This window comes from Bradysia coprophila (assembly GCF_014529535.1).
Source record: "Bradysia coprophila strain Holo2 chromosome X unlocalized genomic scaffold, BU_Bcop_v1 contig_128, whole genome shotgun sequence".
Classification (NCBI taxonomy): domain Eukaryota; kingdom Metazoa; phylum Arthropoda; class Insecta; order Diptera; family Sciaridae; genus Bradysia; species Bradysia coprophila.
This window is the reverse complement of record NW_023503295.1, coordinates 2,167,104-2,184,149: the sequence shown is the minus strand read 5'-3', so window position 1 is coordinate 2,184,149 and position 17,046 is coordinate 2,167,104. Positions and strand designations below refer to the sequence as shown.

The window sequence follows — 17,046 nt, the reverse complement described above, 5'->3', positions numbered from 1 at the left end:
AATGGGAAAATGTTTTTCCAAAAATAGTCCCTGCAAATATTCCTCTACCATCGAACTAGGAATTTGAACGTGAAATCATGCCCACACGTTAGTAAGCGGACGTGACGCAAGTCCACTACCAAAAATGTTTTTAAAAAAAATTTTGAGGACGGCGGAGCATATTTACAGCAACTTTTTGACTTCTCCCCCTTGACTCCAATGGCCCTATGATATCTGGAAATCTACGAACTCTATGAAATCTGGGAATCCATACGAGTTCAACGAGCTATCACACGTTACTGCAGCTTCAAAATTGACCGAAATATTGAACTTCGAAATATTGATGTTTGTATGAAAATTTCGTTTTCAGATAACTGAAATCGCCTACGTTAGTTACTTAATTACTTAGTTAGTTCCTATGGAAAATAGGATCCAGCAACTCGTAAACGTTTCTATAGATTTTCCTGAAATTTTGGTTATAGGCTAATAATGGCCCAAAAATAAGAATGGAATTTTCAAAAGTTGGAAAAAACCCTTGGGAGCTAGAGCTCCCCAAAGTTTTCATACAAATGCCATATAAAAGCCAATTCGTATGTGTGTGTGAGTTGTATATTTTGTTGCATGCTATGGATGGTAATGTGGTGAATGGTGTATAATGTTCTGGGATGTGTTTCTTGTTGGAAATTGTGTGGATCAATAAGTATGAACTTCCACTAGGTGGTTCCTAAAATTTGGGATGAGAGATAATTCCTCTGGCACTTCTTAACTTTAATCGGTTTTTTTGATGGATTTGGGTTATTTTCACATCAGTGAGGTGTTCCAAGGTTGGTTCCTAAATTTTGGGATGACAGATGATTCCTCTGGCACTTCCTAACTTCCATCGGATTTTTTGATAAATTTGTGTTATACTCGACATGAGTGAGATGTTCCAAGGTTGGTTCCTAAATTTTGGGATGACAGATGATTCCTCTGGCACTTCCTAACTTCCATCGGATTTTTCGATGGATTTGGGCTATTTTTGACATGAGTGAGGTGTTCCAAGGTTGGCGATATCACTTATTTTGTAAGATAAAGGACTTGCGTCACATTTATCCTTTAAGGGTTTTTTGCCTGATTATTAATTGCTTAAAATTCCGACATGCACAAACTTGATGACCGGCTCAAGTTTTTTTTTATTATTATTTCGTAAAATAGGATCAAAACCACTATTCACAAATTTCTGACTAATTTCGAGTAATAAAAATTGTATCGCGAGTTATATGAATATGTATACCATGTACTGATACAAAACCAATTAAATATCAGCTCGACCGTCCATAACATAATCAGGGGCAGGAGTACGCAAATGTTGTAATGGAAACGATTTTCAATGAATTTAAGTGGCACAAATCGTATTACATTCAATACACTTTTGTCAAACGTTCAAAATCAAATTGTATTGTGGCGGGGTAGGCATTGAGTGTTTCCGTTTGACTAAATTTTGAATTGGTTTTTTTTCTCGATAGAAAACGGGACCATGGTACACGAAAAATAGATTTTCAATTGTACGTAACCAATGGACATGTGACGCAAATTTGTGTAGAATCGGACGGCCGGCGGGTAGATGAAATATAAAGAAACGCAGGGCTGAGATACCGTTCAAAATATTTATCAAAACAAATTGCATGCTTGATCTTGGTGGTAGTCAAATTAGATTTCCTCTTGTTCGACAATCAACTGTTAAATGAGAGTAGTACTGGCCCAAAAATGAGCCGTGTTTACTAATGTCTGGAAGTAATACCTTATCTCAAAACGAGAGGTTATTTTTCAGCGATAACTCATAAAGCAGTCACAGACAACAATCAAACCAGTTCCATCATTAAAATGCACTTCGCATTCACTCAATCACGGTACCGATAGCTTTTGTTCGATGACCGTCTTGCCTGTTTCCAATATGTTGTATGAGGCTCGTTTAATTCACCCAAGAGCGGAAAAAATTCTAAAATTTAAAAAATTTCGCACGCTACCTCATTCAGCCGTTTATTGATACATTCATATCTGTGTGAGCGAACCAACCAGTCAACAAACTGTGATCGCTTCGCCTCGGGTCGACAATCGACATCTAATGCGATAAAATACTTTCATACCAAGGGCCGATAAATAACTGTTATGGACAGAGTGACTGTGACATTGGACACTTTAACTTACATCAATGATGCCTTATTTCGAGCGACCTATTTTGAGTCGGCATCACACCGTTTAAAAATCAGTCGACCTTAATGCAGCTTCACAATCGCTGGTCCGAGCAAGTAATTCTGAATTGATGCTAAATATATAAAAAATGTAACTTTTTATCCCAGCCGTATTAAAAAGGTCGAATTTCTCCGTTTTTTTTTTGTTATATGGTAATTCCATTCGATTGTGTGTGCGTGTGTTTGTACGGCTAACTGGAGAATAAAATACAAATGTATAGAGATTCATTTAGTGGAAGTAAGTCCAACGTTTGTGTCGGAATAGCTTTAAACCCACTCTTGTTTGACAATATAAAAAAAGTCCACAAGATCTTACGAAACCAATAATTTGTTCAATATAACGAATGAATGAATTTTCTTTCAGATGAAAAATAACAGGAAAACATTAACAAAAATATTCGTTTTCTATATACCTACCGGCCGTCCCTTCAGTTGTAACATTTCGAATAAATTATAAAAAAAAAAAATTCAAAGAACTCTTTGAAGTATTTAATGCGACAGTGGTGATTGATTTTTTAAAGGTTAATTTATGAATGGTATACGAAATGTGGTGTTATAGCTCAGATATGCAGGCAATAATGTAACTAAGTTTTAACTCTACAGGTGTGCAGCATCTGCAATAAATTATTTAGCATGGTTCATGCCGTTTGTTAGGGTTTTTTTCAGGTTCTCATTCGGTTGGAGTAAGTACACATGAATAACGGTACCGAAAGAAGACATGTCATATTAGCGAATTATAAGAACGGTAACTATATCTGTTACATCCCTTCTACCCAGCTGTGTTGGTGAACATATATAAACAACTGAACATTAATAAAAATCCTCAAAAACAAACGCAACCAAGCAGCCTTACGCATCACTTACGGTTTCCAACAGATTTCTCTTAATATTGTCAACTCAACAATTTTATTGAGTCGTATGTGCTACACTCAAAAGAATATTGCGCTACACTCGATTTCACTAGTAATTTATGTGATCCGCTGAGGATTTCCTTCACTTTTCTTCTCAGAAACGAACATTCTCTCACTAGAGTTGTTCAGTTAATTTAACTTAATATAGCGCTTTTCTTCACAATGTATTTTGGTAATGGAGAAAGTAAACTTGAGCAGAGTAAAATTATCTGCGCTGTTTTCACACTCCTATCGTTCAGAAACATTGTTGTTAACTCAGCTTTCGATAATAATTAAATTTTATTAGGTACCGAGTTAGCTACACACATCTTTACGTGGAAAACATGAGATTTTAATGAAGTAATTGTTTTATATCAAAAGCTGAGTGTGTTTCTGGAGCTCGTGCAGAAATGAAAATTATTTCACATAGTTGTTCAGTTAATTTAACTTTGTAGCGCTTTTCTTCACGATGTATTTTGGTCGTGAAGAAAGTGATAACTGTCGTGAAAGACGTCTGTACTGTTCTTTATAACAAAAGAATATTTTTGTTTGATGTTGCGGGATCTAATGTGATGAGATCCTTTTGGTGCAAATAATTGAATATTCTAAACGAGCTGCAGTAGTTGGTATTTATGCAACAAGTGGCGAAAAGAGGTTGTTTTCGTCACTATCAAACGAGCGAAGCAAGAGAGTTAAATCCGACAACAGACTGTGGTTTTTAAGGCGCCTGATTACATATTGTACAATGTTGTATAACCTGCATTGAACTATCGAAGTCAGACTTTTCTATGAATTTACGTGGGACGACATAATCTATCAATATATCAACCATTTTAATTAACGAACTTTGTTAAGAATTTTACATTCTTCTTAATTCGTCGGTCGGCCGCTGCATCGATGGTTCCACTTGTACTGGAGGGATATTCTCCCCAACACGCATGTGCCAGTACATCTACTTTGAGCATGAAACTCGTTACTTAGGGCATGTTGCCCGTTCAGTAGTTGTGTTTATTCTGAATCTTTTTCATATAAATTCGCCGTATTAATAGGCCTCTTCGATGTCTACTTGATCTTATTCAATTGAAAAGGACACTTTGATCTGTGATTTTAGTAAAGTGAAAACACTTGCCAGTGACTGCTAATAGTATTTTCGACACTCCCACCAGTTTCCGTAGGTAACGAGGAAACTCCAACCAAAAATATGCAACCTCTACGTCCTTTCAATTCGACTGTTTTTAAATCGACTCGACCAACCAATCTTGTTCTTCCGCTGACCTTCTTCTTCTTCTAGCTGCTGCTACTGTCAACAACGCGTGACAATGACTTCTTCTCTATTTTCTTCTGCTGGGCGTTACGACGACCATCAATCTCCAAATTGATTCGACCAACCAGTCTTGCTCATTTCTCCCTTCTACAACTTTCTTCTTCTTGCTGCCAATGACGAATGCCAATTGACCTTCTTCGCAGGACATTACGACGACCATCAACTTCTGCATTGATTCGACCAACCAGCGTCTGATTTCTTTTTTCCTGGTGCCAATGACACCTGACAATGACTCTCTAGTTTGCTGGACGTTACGACGACCATCAATTCGATTTTGACCACCGAATGACTCGACCAACCAGTCTTTCTCTTCTGCTGACCATCTTCTACTTGCTGCTGCTGTTAAAGACTTCTTTTGCTGGGCGTTACGACGACCATCAATTCGATTCTTCCACCAAATTGATTCGACCAACCAGCCTTCTTCTTCTTCTTCTCGTTGCTACTGCTGCGTGGGAATAACTTCTTTTTGCTGGACGTTACGACGACCATCAATTCAATCTGCCAACCAAATTGACTCGACCAACCAGCCTTGTAACATTACGACCAATGTTATGCCTTGACTAGCTCTTGCTGCTGCTGCTGCTGCTGCTGCTACGGGACCACCAATGTCACGAACCTTCCACACACGTTGGGCGCCATGTTAAGAATTTTACATTCTTCTTAATTCGTCGGTCGGCCGCTGCATCGATGGTTCCACTTGTACTGGAGGGATATTCTCCCCCACACGCATGTGCCAGTACATCTACTTTGAGAATGAAACTCGTTACTTAGGGCATGTTGCCCGTTCAGTAGTTGTGTTTATTCTGAATCTTTTTCATATAAATTCGCCGTATTTATAGGCCTTTTCGATGTCTACTTGATCTTATTCAATTGAAAAGGACACTTTGATTTGTGATTTTAGTAAAGTGAAAACACTTGCCAGTGACTGCTAATAGTATTTTCGACAAACTTCGATCAATAATGGAAACATGTTTGATACGCAAACATCACTGTATCATGCAAATAAATTTTTTGAGAGCCATCCGATCTCCGATGTGACCATACGCTCAAACATTGTTCAGTTTTCCGTTTTTTTTTTTTTTTTTAAATTTCTCTTAAATTTTCTTTTTACTTTTAATCGGTCAACTAAATGATTTGACAATGACCGTTGATGTGATTGATGGGATATCGTATGAAAGTTCATTTATTTTAATAATGTATCCATTTATGTGGTGTAATTATGATGCCTGGTGGTAATATTGAAGGGATCACAATAAATTACAGTATACACGTTCCTCCAGTTAAGTTGATTCAACATCATTGATTAATTATTATAGAGAAGTTGTATTTTGCCGAACAATACGATGTACTGAAGCTATCAATGAGTTATTTATAATGGTTCAATTAATTTACGGATTAATTAGTCTGCCATGGAGACATTATAATGGCAATTTAATATATCGCTTGTCGAAGATTTACATGTGCTATATACAACAAACATACATTCTGAAACTATAATAGCAACAATGTAGCCGTATTACCGTATACGAAAGGACCTTGCTTGATCGATCAATTTGTGACAAAGGTTTGATTAGTTCGAATTTTCCGGAATGATTAGTTTCGTGAAATATTATTCGTCAATGCATCGTCATTATTATATTAAAGTTTAGGTGTTTTATTGTGCGTATCTTGAAACGACGGAAACGACCTTTAATTAGTCCCGAACATTGTGGAGAATTTCTATTCCTTTCTCATCCTTTTCTTGGACCGAGAACTTCGTTTCCTTCCTTGTCTGATTACATAAAACTACTGGCCATTGCCCAAAGTAATAAAAGTGGCAACAGACACATTGTTGGGCTGGTGTAGGTTAGCCCACTTTTAGTCGATTTAACAGAATGTTTTTCCGCTGCACCAGTGCTGCATATCTTAAATGTTTGATTATTTTCGGCTATTTTGATACAACTTTGACATAGAAACTCATTTTTCATGCACGAAGTCAGTGACCCAATTCCCATATTCGCGCCGAGGAAAATTTTCTTGGCATCGATTGTTACATCGACTAAATACTTATTTACAGTCGGTGTCCCGAATTTGTTGGAATAACAGGAATGGTTGCTTGTCAGGGGGGAGCATCAAAACTATCTTAAAATGAAACTTTTCTTTCTTCAATGGTCCAATAAATCAAGAGAAAGGAAAGGAAAATTCCATCTACGGCCAAGTTATATTTCCTTCCTTTGTTTAATGTACGCAGTCAATGTTGATACTAGTAGGTAGGAAATCTCACAGATATTCTAATGCAGCATCGTGTTGAGAATGTTGTGCATCTGAACGATGCCTGTGTACTGGAGAAAATTCTCGTCAAGTTTACACATTCTATTTTATAAGCCCATAGTATGCATATCTATCGAAAATCTAATGTGAAAGTGTGTACGGTTAATTGCATTACGAGTCAGTGCAGTTGTACACTACTATTGATGTTAATTTGTCGAATGTCCATACAAATAATGTTAAATACCGTAAAACCGTATGCAATCTCTGGGTGCAATATGACCTGACTTTAATGCTACATTCACACGTATACAATAATCGTATACGGTTTCTGACTAGTTTACTTCAAAACTGATCTCGGGGTCACATTCATTTCATTCACTCTGATATCAGTTAAATTTTCGTGGTTTTCGCTCTATAAGAGTGTCAAAAGAGAATGTGAAAAGAGTGTTCACCCATCCCCATCGAGCTCAGTTAAATTAACGGTGAGGCGACAAAACTACACGGTCAATATCGTCAGGAACGATATTATCGTTTTTTAGACGATACTATCGTCTAAAAAACGATAATATCGTCTAAAAAAATTTCATCCAGGACGATAATATCGTCTAAAATTATAAATTTTAAAATATTTTCAGGACGATATTATCGTTTTCTTGACGATATTATCGTTTAAAAAAACGATAATATCGTTTTTAAACGATAATATCGTTTTTTTGATGATACTATCGTCTAAAAAACGATATTATCGTTCAAAAAACGATAATATGGTTTTTTTGACGATAATATCGTCGTCCTGGATGAAAATATCCGCTGGACGATATTATCGTTATTTTCTTTTTCTGAACAAATTTATCGTTATTTTGGACGATATTATCGTCCTGGTCGATAATTTTTGGGACGATAATATCGTTTTTAATTTATTAATTTTTTTAAATTTGAGACGATAATATCGTCCAGGACGATAATATCGTTTTTAATTTATTTAAAATAAAAATTCTAGACGATAATATCGTCCTGGGCGATATTATCGTTCTGGATGGTTGTTGAAGACGAAACACAAAATCTTGTAGATAAACACCTTTTTTTAGACGGCAAATATATATTAAAAATTGGTTCATTTGGTTCCGTAAATTTAAATTTTATATAATAGAAAAATTACACAGACTAATTATGAGACGATGCGAGAAAAAAAAATTAACTCCTAAGTTCCGACACCGTTCCGGCGCCCGGCTCGCATTGCGGCCCTCCGCTTCGCTCCGGGGCAATGGGCCGGATCGCTCGGCGTGTTAAAACGCTTTTTATGTACAATCAAAGTTGGTTTTCATTTCGTAAAAAGATGAATTATTTAGGGACGAACTAAACGCCTTTTTTAAACACTGATGATGATTTCCTCTGACAATTGTTTTTTGATATTTTGGAAGAGAATTCGGTTCTTGCTGCACCTCTGAGTAAAATTAAGTCCTGGACAATATTACCACCCAAAACTAAACGATAATATCGTCCTGGGCGATATTATCGTTTATTTAAACGATAGTATCGTGCTGGACGATATTATCATTTAAGAAAACGATAATATCGCCCAGGACGATATTATCGTTTTGGACGATATTATCGTACAGAAAACGAAAATATCCATTAGATTTTCTAGAACGGTAATATCGTCCAGAAAACGATAGTATCGTTTTCTGAACGATAATATCGTCCAGAAAACGATACTATCATCCAGACAATATTTTAGAATTTTCCAATTTAGACGATATTATCGTCCTGGATGAAAATTTTTTGGACGATAATATCGTTTTTTTGGACGATAGTATCGTCTAAAAAACGATAATATCGTTTTTTAGACGATACTATCGTCCAAAAAACGATATTATCGTTTTTTTGGACGATACTATCGTCTAAAAACGATATTATCGTTTTTTAGACGATAGTATCGTTTTTTAGATGATAGTATCGTTCAAAAAAACGATAATATCGTTCCTGACGATATTGACGGTGTCGAAATGTCCCGCCACCAAATTAACTGGTTTGTTCCTCGTTAACTGTACTTTTAAATACAAATCTTGAAGCATCAGACCAGTATCAGATCAGTTAAGCAACTAGTTATTTTTCTCACTGTGTATAAAGTGTTAAAAGAGCGAAAAAACAGTGGGAAAAACCAGTTAATTTAACTAAGCTCAATGGGTGACACTGTATAGGATGGAAAAGTCCTGCTATGTCAATGGGATGTGATTTTCGCCATTTTAAGAAGAAGAAGAATGACGTTTCAGGTCTATGACGCTCAGTAATTACACAATTTGTGAAACTATTTATCTTTCAGGCATGTAGTATACGTTGAATAAATTGGTACACAATAAACCAATTCTATTTCAATAGATCATTGAAGTGAAAAATCAAAAAGAAAATGTTGACATTGGCGCTGGCGATCAGTTTCGACGGTCAAACCATGAACTTTCATCACAACCTATTTCAGAAAAATTGAGAGACATTTTCAATACCAATGGGAGAGAAATACGTTTAGCCATGTGTCAAAAATGTTTTATGTCGAGAGGCGCCGCTGATCATTTTTCTGGTCAATTTACGTATCAAAAATGTTATCGTGATTCGCGATCTTACCGCAACTTCCGATGCACTGAAAGCGTATTGTAAGTGCAATAGCTCATTTGAAATTTATTATTTTTTGATTTGTTTCGAAGGCAAATGATCAATCATCAATTATTGCAAATAAGGTTGATCACTATAGTCGATGTTATCAAAATATTTTCCAGGAAAATATCGTAGAAAGTTGAAAAATTTGATAATGTCACAGCTCACAGTCAACCTTATTTACATTTTCATATTTCTCAATTAAAAACCAACACTCAAATGCAAATGCAAATAAGAATTTTATCATAAAATTGACGTAAATAAAACTCAATGAAAGAAGCAAACAAGATGCGAATAGAAACGAACAAGGAGCAAGTAATAAAAAACAATTTACGCAAAGACTTCATGGCAAATAATCTACGCTTCGGACGACTTTGGAAGAAACTTTACGTGCAAAACAACCGTTTTAACAATCAGTGGGATTATTTATCAATAATAAATAATTATAAACTGAATTGAAATTGTTATTGGAAATGTGTACATTTCTTTGAAGAAACTATTTTTTGAAATAAATTCAGAGAGAAAAGTTGAATCCAACAATTTACTCCGTAAGTACACTAAGGAATTCAAAATGGAAAGTGTAACGCAGCGTTAAATCGTACCCATTCTCATATAACATGGGAAATTTGTTTTTCGGTTCATTTATTCACCCACACTCGTTCACAGTGTAATGAAAAGCGGCGCCTCTCAGCTGGGGTCGAATGCGTTTGTCGAATCGGTCGAATGACATTTTTTGTTCATATGCAATGGGAGAGAAATGCAGTAAATATTGGAAGCAATGTGATAAAAATGAATGAAAAATTGAAAGAATCTCTTCGATGCAAAAAGTTCTAGCAACGAAATGGACTTCTCGTGAAATGTCCGACATTAGTCGCCCAACTTTAGTAATCACAGAAATGATAAGCACCTCTCATCTCACTGGTCGAGAAGCGTTAGCATTTATCTGTTTCCAATGTTTCATGTTTTCTCAAACAATATGCCAAACAAATCTCCGCCCAAAGTTTGAGTTTCCAGCAAAAAGTAAATTACGCATAAAGAACGGAAACAATTGGACGGATCTATATTCGCTCTATTGTTGGAAGTTCTACGTGTTATTGTGGGAATATTTCACTGATTTATAAGTTTTTCATGAACAGGATACAAAAAAAGTGTCCGATTATTATCGCTACACCAGGAATGGGTGAATTTATATGTAACATTCTTGGCATCGATTGTTACATCGACTAAATACTTATTTACAGTCGGTGTCCCGAATTTGTTGGAATAACAGGAATGGTTGCTTGTCAGGGGGGAGCATCAAAACTATCTTAAAATGAAACTTTTCTTTCTTCAATGGTCCAATAAATCAAGAGAAAGGAAAGGAAAATTCCATCTACGGCCAAGTTATATTTCCTTCCTTTGTTTAATGTACGCAGTCAATGTTGATACTAGTAGGTAGGAAATCTCACAGATATTCTAATGCAGCATCGTGTTGAGAATGTTGTGCATCTGAACGATGCCTGTGTACTGGAGAAAATTCTCGTCAAGTTTACACATTCTATTTTATAAGCCCATAGTATGCATATCTATCGAAAATCTAATGTGAAAGTGTGTACGGTTAATTGCATTACGAGTCAGTGCAGTTGTACACTACTATTGATGTTAATTTGTCGAATGTCCATACAAATAATGTTAAATACCGTAAAACCGTATGCAATCTCTGGGTGCAATATGACCTGACTTTAATGCTACATTCACACGTATACAATAATCGTATACGGTTTCTGACTAGTTTACTTCAAAACTGATCTCGGGGTCACATTCATTTCATTCACTCTGATATCAGTTAAATTTTCGTGGTTTTCGCTCTATAAGAGTGTCAAAAGAGAATGTGAAAAGAGTGTTCACCCATCCCCATCGAGCTCAGTTAAATTAACGGTGAGGCGACAAAACTACACGGTCAATATCGTCAGGAACGATATTATCGTTTTTTAGACGATACTATCGTCTAAAAAACGATAATATCGTCTAAAAAAATTTCATCCAGGACGATAATATCGTCTAAAATTATAAATTTTAAAATATTTTCAGGACGATATTATCGTTTTCTTGACGATATTATCGTTTAAAAAAACGATAATATCGTTTTTAAACGATAATATCGTTTTTTTGATGATACTATCGTCTAAAAAACGATATTATCGTTCAAAAAACGATAATATGGTTTTTTTGACGATAATATCGTCGTCCTGGATGAAAATATCCGCTGGACGATATTATCGTTATTTTCTTTTTCTGAACAAATTTATCGTTATTTTGGACGATATTATCGTCCTGGTCGATAATTTTTGGGACGATAATATCGTTTTTAATTTATTAATTTTTTTAAATTTGAGACGATAATATCGTCCAGGACGATAATATCGTTTTTAATTTATTTAAAATAAAAATTCTAGACGATAATATCGTCCTGGGCGATATTATCGTTCTGGATGGTTGTTGAAGACGAAACACAAAATCTTGTAGATAAACACCTTTTTTTAGACGGCAAATATATATTAAAAATTGGTTCATTTGGTTCCGTAAATTTAAATTTTATATAATAGAAAAATTACACAGACTAATTATGAGACGATGCGAGAAAAAAAAATTAACTCCTAAGTTCCGACACCGTTCCGGCGCCCGGCTCGCATTGCGGCCCTCCGCTTCGCTCCGGGGCAATGGGCCGGATCGCTCGGCGTGTTAAAACGCTTTTTATGTACAATCAAAGTTGGTTTTCATTTCGTAAAAAGATGAATTATTTAGGGACGAACTAAACGCCTTTTTTAAACACTGATGATGATTTCCTCTGACAATTGTTTTTTGATATTTTGGAAGAGAATTCGGTTCTTGCTGCACCTCTGAGTAAAATTAAGTCCTGGACAATATTACCACCCAAAACTAAACGATAATATCGTCCTGGGCGATATTATCGTTTATTTAAACGATAGTATCGTGCTGGACGATATTATCATTTAAGAAAACGATAATATCGCCCAGGACGATATTATCGTTTTGGACGATATTATCGTACAGAAAACGAAAATATCCATTAGATTTTCTAGAACGGTAATATCGTCCAGAAAACGATAGTATCGTTTTCTGAACGATAATATCGTCCAGAAAACGATACTATCATCCAGACAATATTTTAGAATTTTCCAATTTAGACGATATTATCGTCCTGGATGAAAATTTTTTGGACGATAATATCGTTTTTTTGGACGATAGTATCGTCTAAAAAACGATAATATCGTTTTTTAGACGATACTATCGTCCAAAAAACGATATTATCGTTTTTTTGGACGATACTATCGTCTAAAAACGATATTATCGTTTTTTAGACGATAGTATCGTTTTTTAGATGATAGTATCGTTCAAAAAAACGATAATATCGTTCCTGACGATATTGACGGTGTCGAAATGTCCCGCCACCAAATTAACTGGTTTGTTCCTCGTTAACTGTACTTTTAAATACAAATCTTGAAGCATCAGACCAGTATCAGATCAGTTAAGCAACTAGTTATTTTTCTCACTGTGTATAAAGTGTTAAAAGAGCGAAAAAACAGTGGGAAAAACCAGTTAATTTAACTAAGCTCAATGGGTGACACTGTATAGGATGGAAAAGTCCTGCTATGTCAATGGGATGTGATTTTCGCCATTTTAAGAAGAAGAAGAATGACGTTTCAGGTCTATGACGCTCAGTAATTACACAATTTGTGAAACTATTTATCTTTCAGGCATGTAGTATACGTTGAATAAATTGGTACACAATAAACCAATTCTATTTCAATAGATCATTGAAGTGAAAAATCAAAAAGAAAATGTTGACATTGGCGCTGGCGATCAGTTTCGACGGTCAAACCATGAACTTTCATCACAACCTATTTCAGAAAAATTGAGAGACATTTTCAATACCAATGGGAGAGAAATACGTTTAGCCATGTGTCAAAAATGTTTTATGTCGAGAGGCGCCGCTGATCATTTTTCTGGTCAATTTACGTATCAAAAATGTTATCGTGATTCGCGATCTTACCGCAACTTCCGATGCACTGAAAGCGTATTGTAAGTGCAATAGCTCATTTGAAATTTATTATTTTTTGATTTGTTTCGAAGGCAAATGATCAATCATCAATTATTGCAAATAAGGTTGATCACTATAGTCGATGTTATCAAAATATTTTCCAGGAAAATATCGTAGAAAGTTGAAAAATTTGATAATGTCACAGCTCACAGTCAACCTTATTTACATTTTCATATTTCTCAATTAAAAACCAACACTCAAATGCAAATGCAAATAAGAATTTTATCATAAAATTGACGTAAATAAAACTCAATGAAAGAAGCAAACAAGATGCGAATAGAAACGAACAAGGAGCAAGTAATAAAAAACAATTTACGCAAAGACTTCATGGCAAATAATCTACGCTTCGGACGACTTTGGAAGAAACTTTACGTGCAAAACAACCGTTTTAACAATCAGTGGGATTATTTATCAATAATAAATAATTATAAACTGAATTGAAATTGTTATTGGAAATGTGTACATTTCTTTGAAGAAACTATTTTTTGAAATAAATTCAGAGAGAAAAGTTGAATCCAACAATTTACTCCGTAAGTACACTAAGGAATTCAAAATGGAAAGTGTAACGCAGCGTTAAATCGTACCCATTCTCATATAACATGGGAAATTTGTTTTTCGGTTCATTTATTCACCCACACTCGTTCACAGTGTAATGAAAAGCGGCGCCTCTCAGCTGGGGTCGAATGCGTTTGTCGAATCGGTCGAATGACATTTTTTGTTCATATGCAATGGGAGAGAAATGCAGTAAATATTGGAAGCAATGTGATAAAAATGAATGAAAAATTGAAAGAATCTCTTCGATGCAAAAAGTTCTAGCAACGAAATGGACTTCTCGTGAAATGTCCGACATTAGTCGCCCAACTTTAGTAATCACAGAAATGATAAGCACCTCTCATCTCACTGGTCGAGAAGCGTTAGCATTTATCTGTTTCCAATGTTTCATGTTTTCTCAAACAATATGCCAAACAAATCTCCGCCCAAAGTTTGAGTTTCCAGCAAAAAGTAAATTACGCATAAAGAACGGAAACAATTGGACGGATCTATATTCGCTCTATTGTTGGAAGTTCTACGTGTTATTGTGGGAATATTTCACTGATTTATAAGTTTTTCATGAACAGGATACAAAAAAAGTGTCCGATTATTATCGCTACACCAGGAATGGGTGAATTTATATGTAACAGTAACATAAACAAGATTATGCAGTTTTGAAAATATCGCAAAGTTAAATCTGTTTTTAATTTAGTTGGGAAAATAAAAGCACATTTATCACTGACTTGTAATCGTTGAATTTTATCAAATTTTATTACTAAGTTTTGTGTCACATACATCCTGGCAAAGAACTTTTCACAGCATAAGTGTCCCCACAGTGTCCCTAACATATTATATATAAATACACCACTCCATGCTCTCTTGCACAACATTTATAGCACAATTATAGTCATGTAGTAAATGTTGTGTGGTTTTGTATTGTGTGAGATTTTCTGAAATATTGTAAATGAATTTGTTGTTTTCATGTTACCGCCACACAGAACAGAGTCCGAAAAGATTATAGCAGCAAAAGTTTTTAATTACTTTCGGAGTCAAATACTTTGAAAAACAAATTTTCGGTTTTCGTAAAATGGTCTTCGTTTCACTTTTTTTTTAATTATAAAGAGTTAAAATGATTGAATGTTTGTAACAATTCATGGTTCTAAAAGCTTTCATTCGAGGTAGTTCATCCATTTGCATTCAGCTATAATGCAACCGAATATCTGGGAGTTAAAGCTTTTGGATGTACTGTAATTGCTGCATTTATTTTAAGCTTTTTAGACCCGTACGAAGTACTGGGGTCTTATAGGTTTACGCATACGTTTGTAACACGTCGAATTGGACTCCCTGAGTAAGGGGAAACCTATTGTGGTTGTCTAGAGATGCCAAATCCGCGAAAAAAAAAATGTCCGTCTGTCCGTCTGTCCGTCTGTCCGTCTGTCTGTCTGCACGATAACTTGAGTAAAACGCATCCGATTTTGAAAATTCTTTTTTTTCCCGTTTGGTAATGTCAAAAGACAGGCTAAGTTCGAAGATGAGTGATTTTGGTTCGACCCCTCCCGAGCTGTGGCCCAATAAGTGTTTTACGGTTTTTCGAAGATATCTCCGGACATTTAAACGTTAAACTTGTAAGTGATACGTCAAATAAAAGGTATTTACAATACCGATTGACAAAAAAAAAGTTTATGGAAATCGGATGACCGACTCGTGAGTTAGACCCCTTGGTGTGGAACAGGCACAGGGCGGCAAGCAGTTTTTGCTTGTAGGTCGGCCACATTTGAACATATTTCGTCTGTTTTAGCTTTATTAGATAGGTATTGACCGTACCAATCAGGGAAAAAAAATTTATGAAATTATGTTCTCCGGAGCGTGAGCTAGGTCTCTTGGAGTGAGCTCTTATCTGGCTACTCGGAAGTACAGTGAACGTGGAGTATTTTGTCAATATCTCGAGTAAATTTTGACCGAATTTCATGAATTTTTTTTGTTTGAAAGGTATTAACGAATGTAAAGCGTCGGTAAAATTTCCGGTCTCTTAACAAAATGGCTGCCGGTGGCCATATTGGATTTTAATAAAAGTGATATATATTGGGAAAAATGGTACTTAGAGTGTTTCTGTTAACATGGAAATAATTTGTTATGTATGTGGGGTGGGGTGTTTCAGGCATTCCATATATGGACATCTATATATACCTATATACAGCTATATTGAGCTATATACAGGCATATAGAGCTATATAATAGCATATTCATCTGTGAAATGTTTATTTATAGTGAAATATAGGTAAATATAGCTGTTTAAATAGGAATTTATGAAATTTGTCTTCGTACGGGGCTGTCTATATTGCCTCCGGCAATTTAGTTGTATATGATAACAAGGCAAAGAGTGGATAATGTAAGTGATTTTAAAGGGAGAATAGTTTTTCAGCAGAGAAGAAAATGAAGTAAGAGAAATGAAGAGTTTCACATTAAAGGCTTTTGATACGAATAGGTGTTTCGTACGGGTCGGCGTTTGCTATGTTTTATTGCTTAATCATGCCCGCACATTAGTAAGCGGGCGTGACGCAAGTATATTTCCAAAAATGTTTTACAAAAAAATTTTTGAGGACGGCGGAGCATATTAACAGCATCTTTTTGGCTGCTCCCACTTGGTCCCAATGGCCCCCAAACATATCTAGGAATCTAGGAATCCATACGAGTTCAACGAGCTATCATACGTTACTGCAGCTTCAAAATATCGAAATATTGATGTTTGTATGAAAATAAGCAAAATTTCGTATTTTTAGTTAACTCAAATTGGCTACGTTAGTTAGTTAGTTCCTATGAAAAAGGACGATTTCGTAACTACTAAACGTTTCTTACGATTTTCCTGAAATTTTGGTTATAGGTCAATCTCGGGCCCTAGATTAAAATAAGATTTAAAAAAAGGGGGGTATGCAAGCGTTTTTGGGAGCTAGGACTCCCGGAAGTTTCCATACAATGCCATATAACAGCGTGTTTTGTGTGTGTGTGTGTGTGTGTGTGTTTGTGTGTCAGAAGAATTTTTTTTTCAGCTAGTAATTATGAATTAGGATTGGTAAATGTTGGAAAAAGTGT

General features: G+C 35.4%; 1 long non-coding RNA gene across 1 annotated transcript; it reads right to left on the bottom strand.

The window, feature by feature from the left end:
• Positions 1 to 342: 342 nt before the first annotated feature.
• LOC119067724 lies at positions 343 to 16,971 on the bottom strand. Its single transcript, XR_005086000.1, has 3 exons — positions 16,755 to 16,971; positions 16,668 to 16,671; positions 343 to 375 (listed from the first exon to the last, which is right to left on the bottom strand). It is a non-coding gene; the product is annotated as an uncharacterized LOC119067724 (long non-coding RNA).
• Between the last annotated feature and the right edge of the window lie 75 nt (positions 16,972 to 17,046).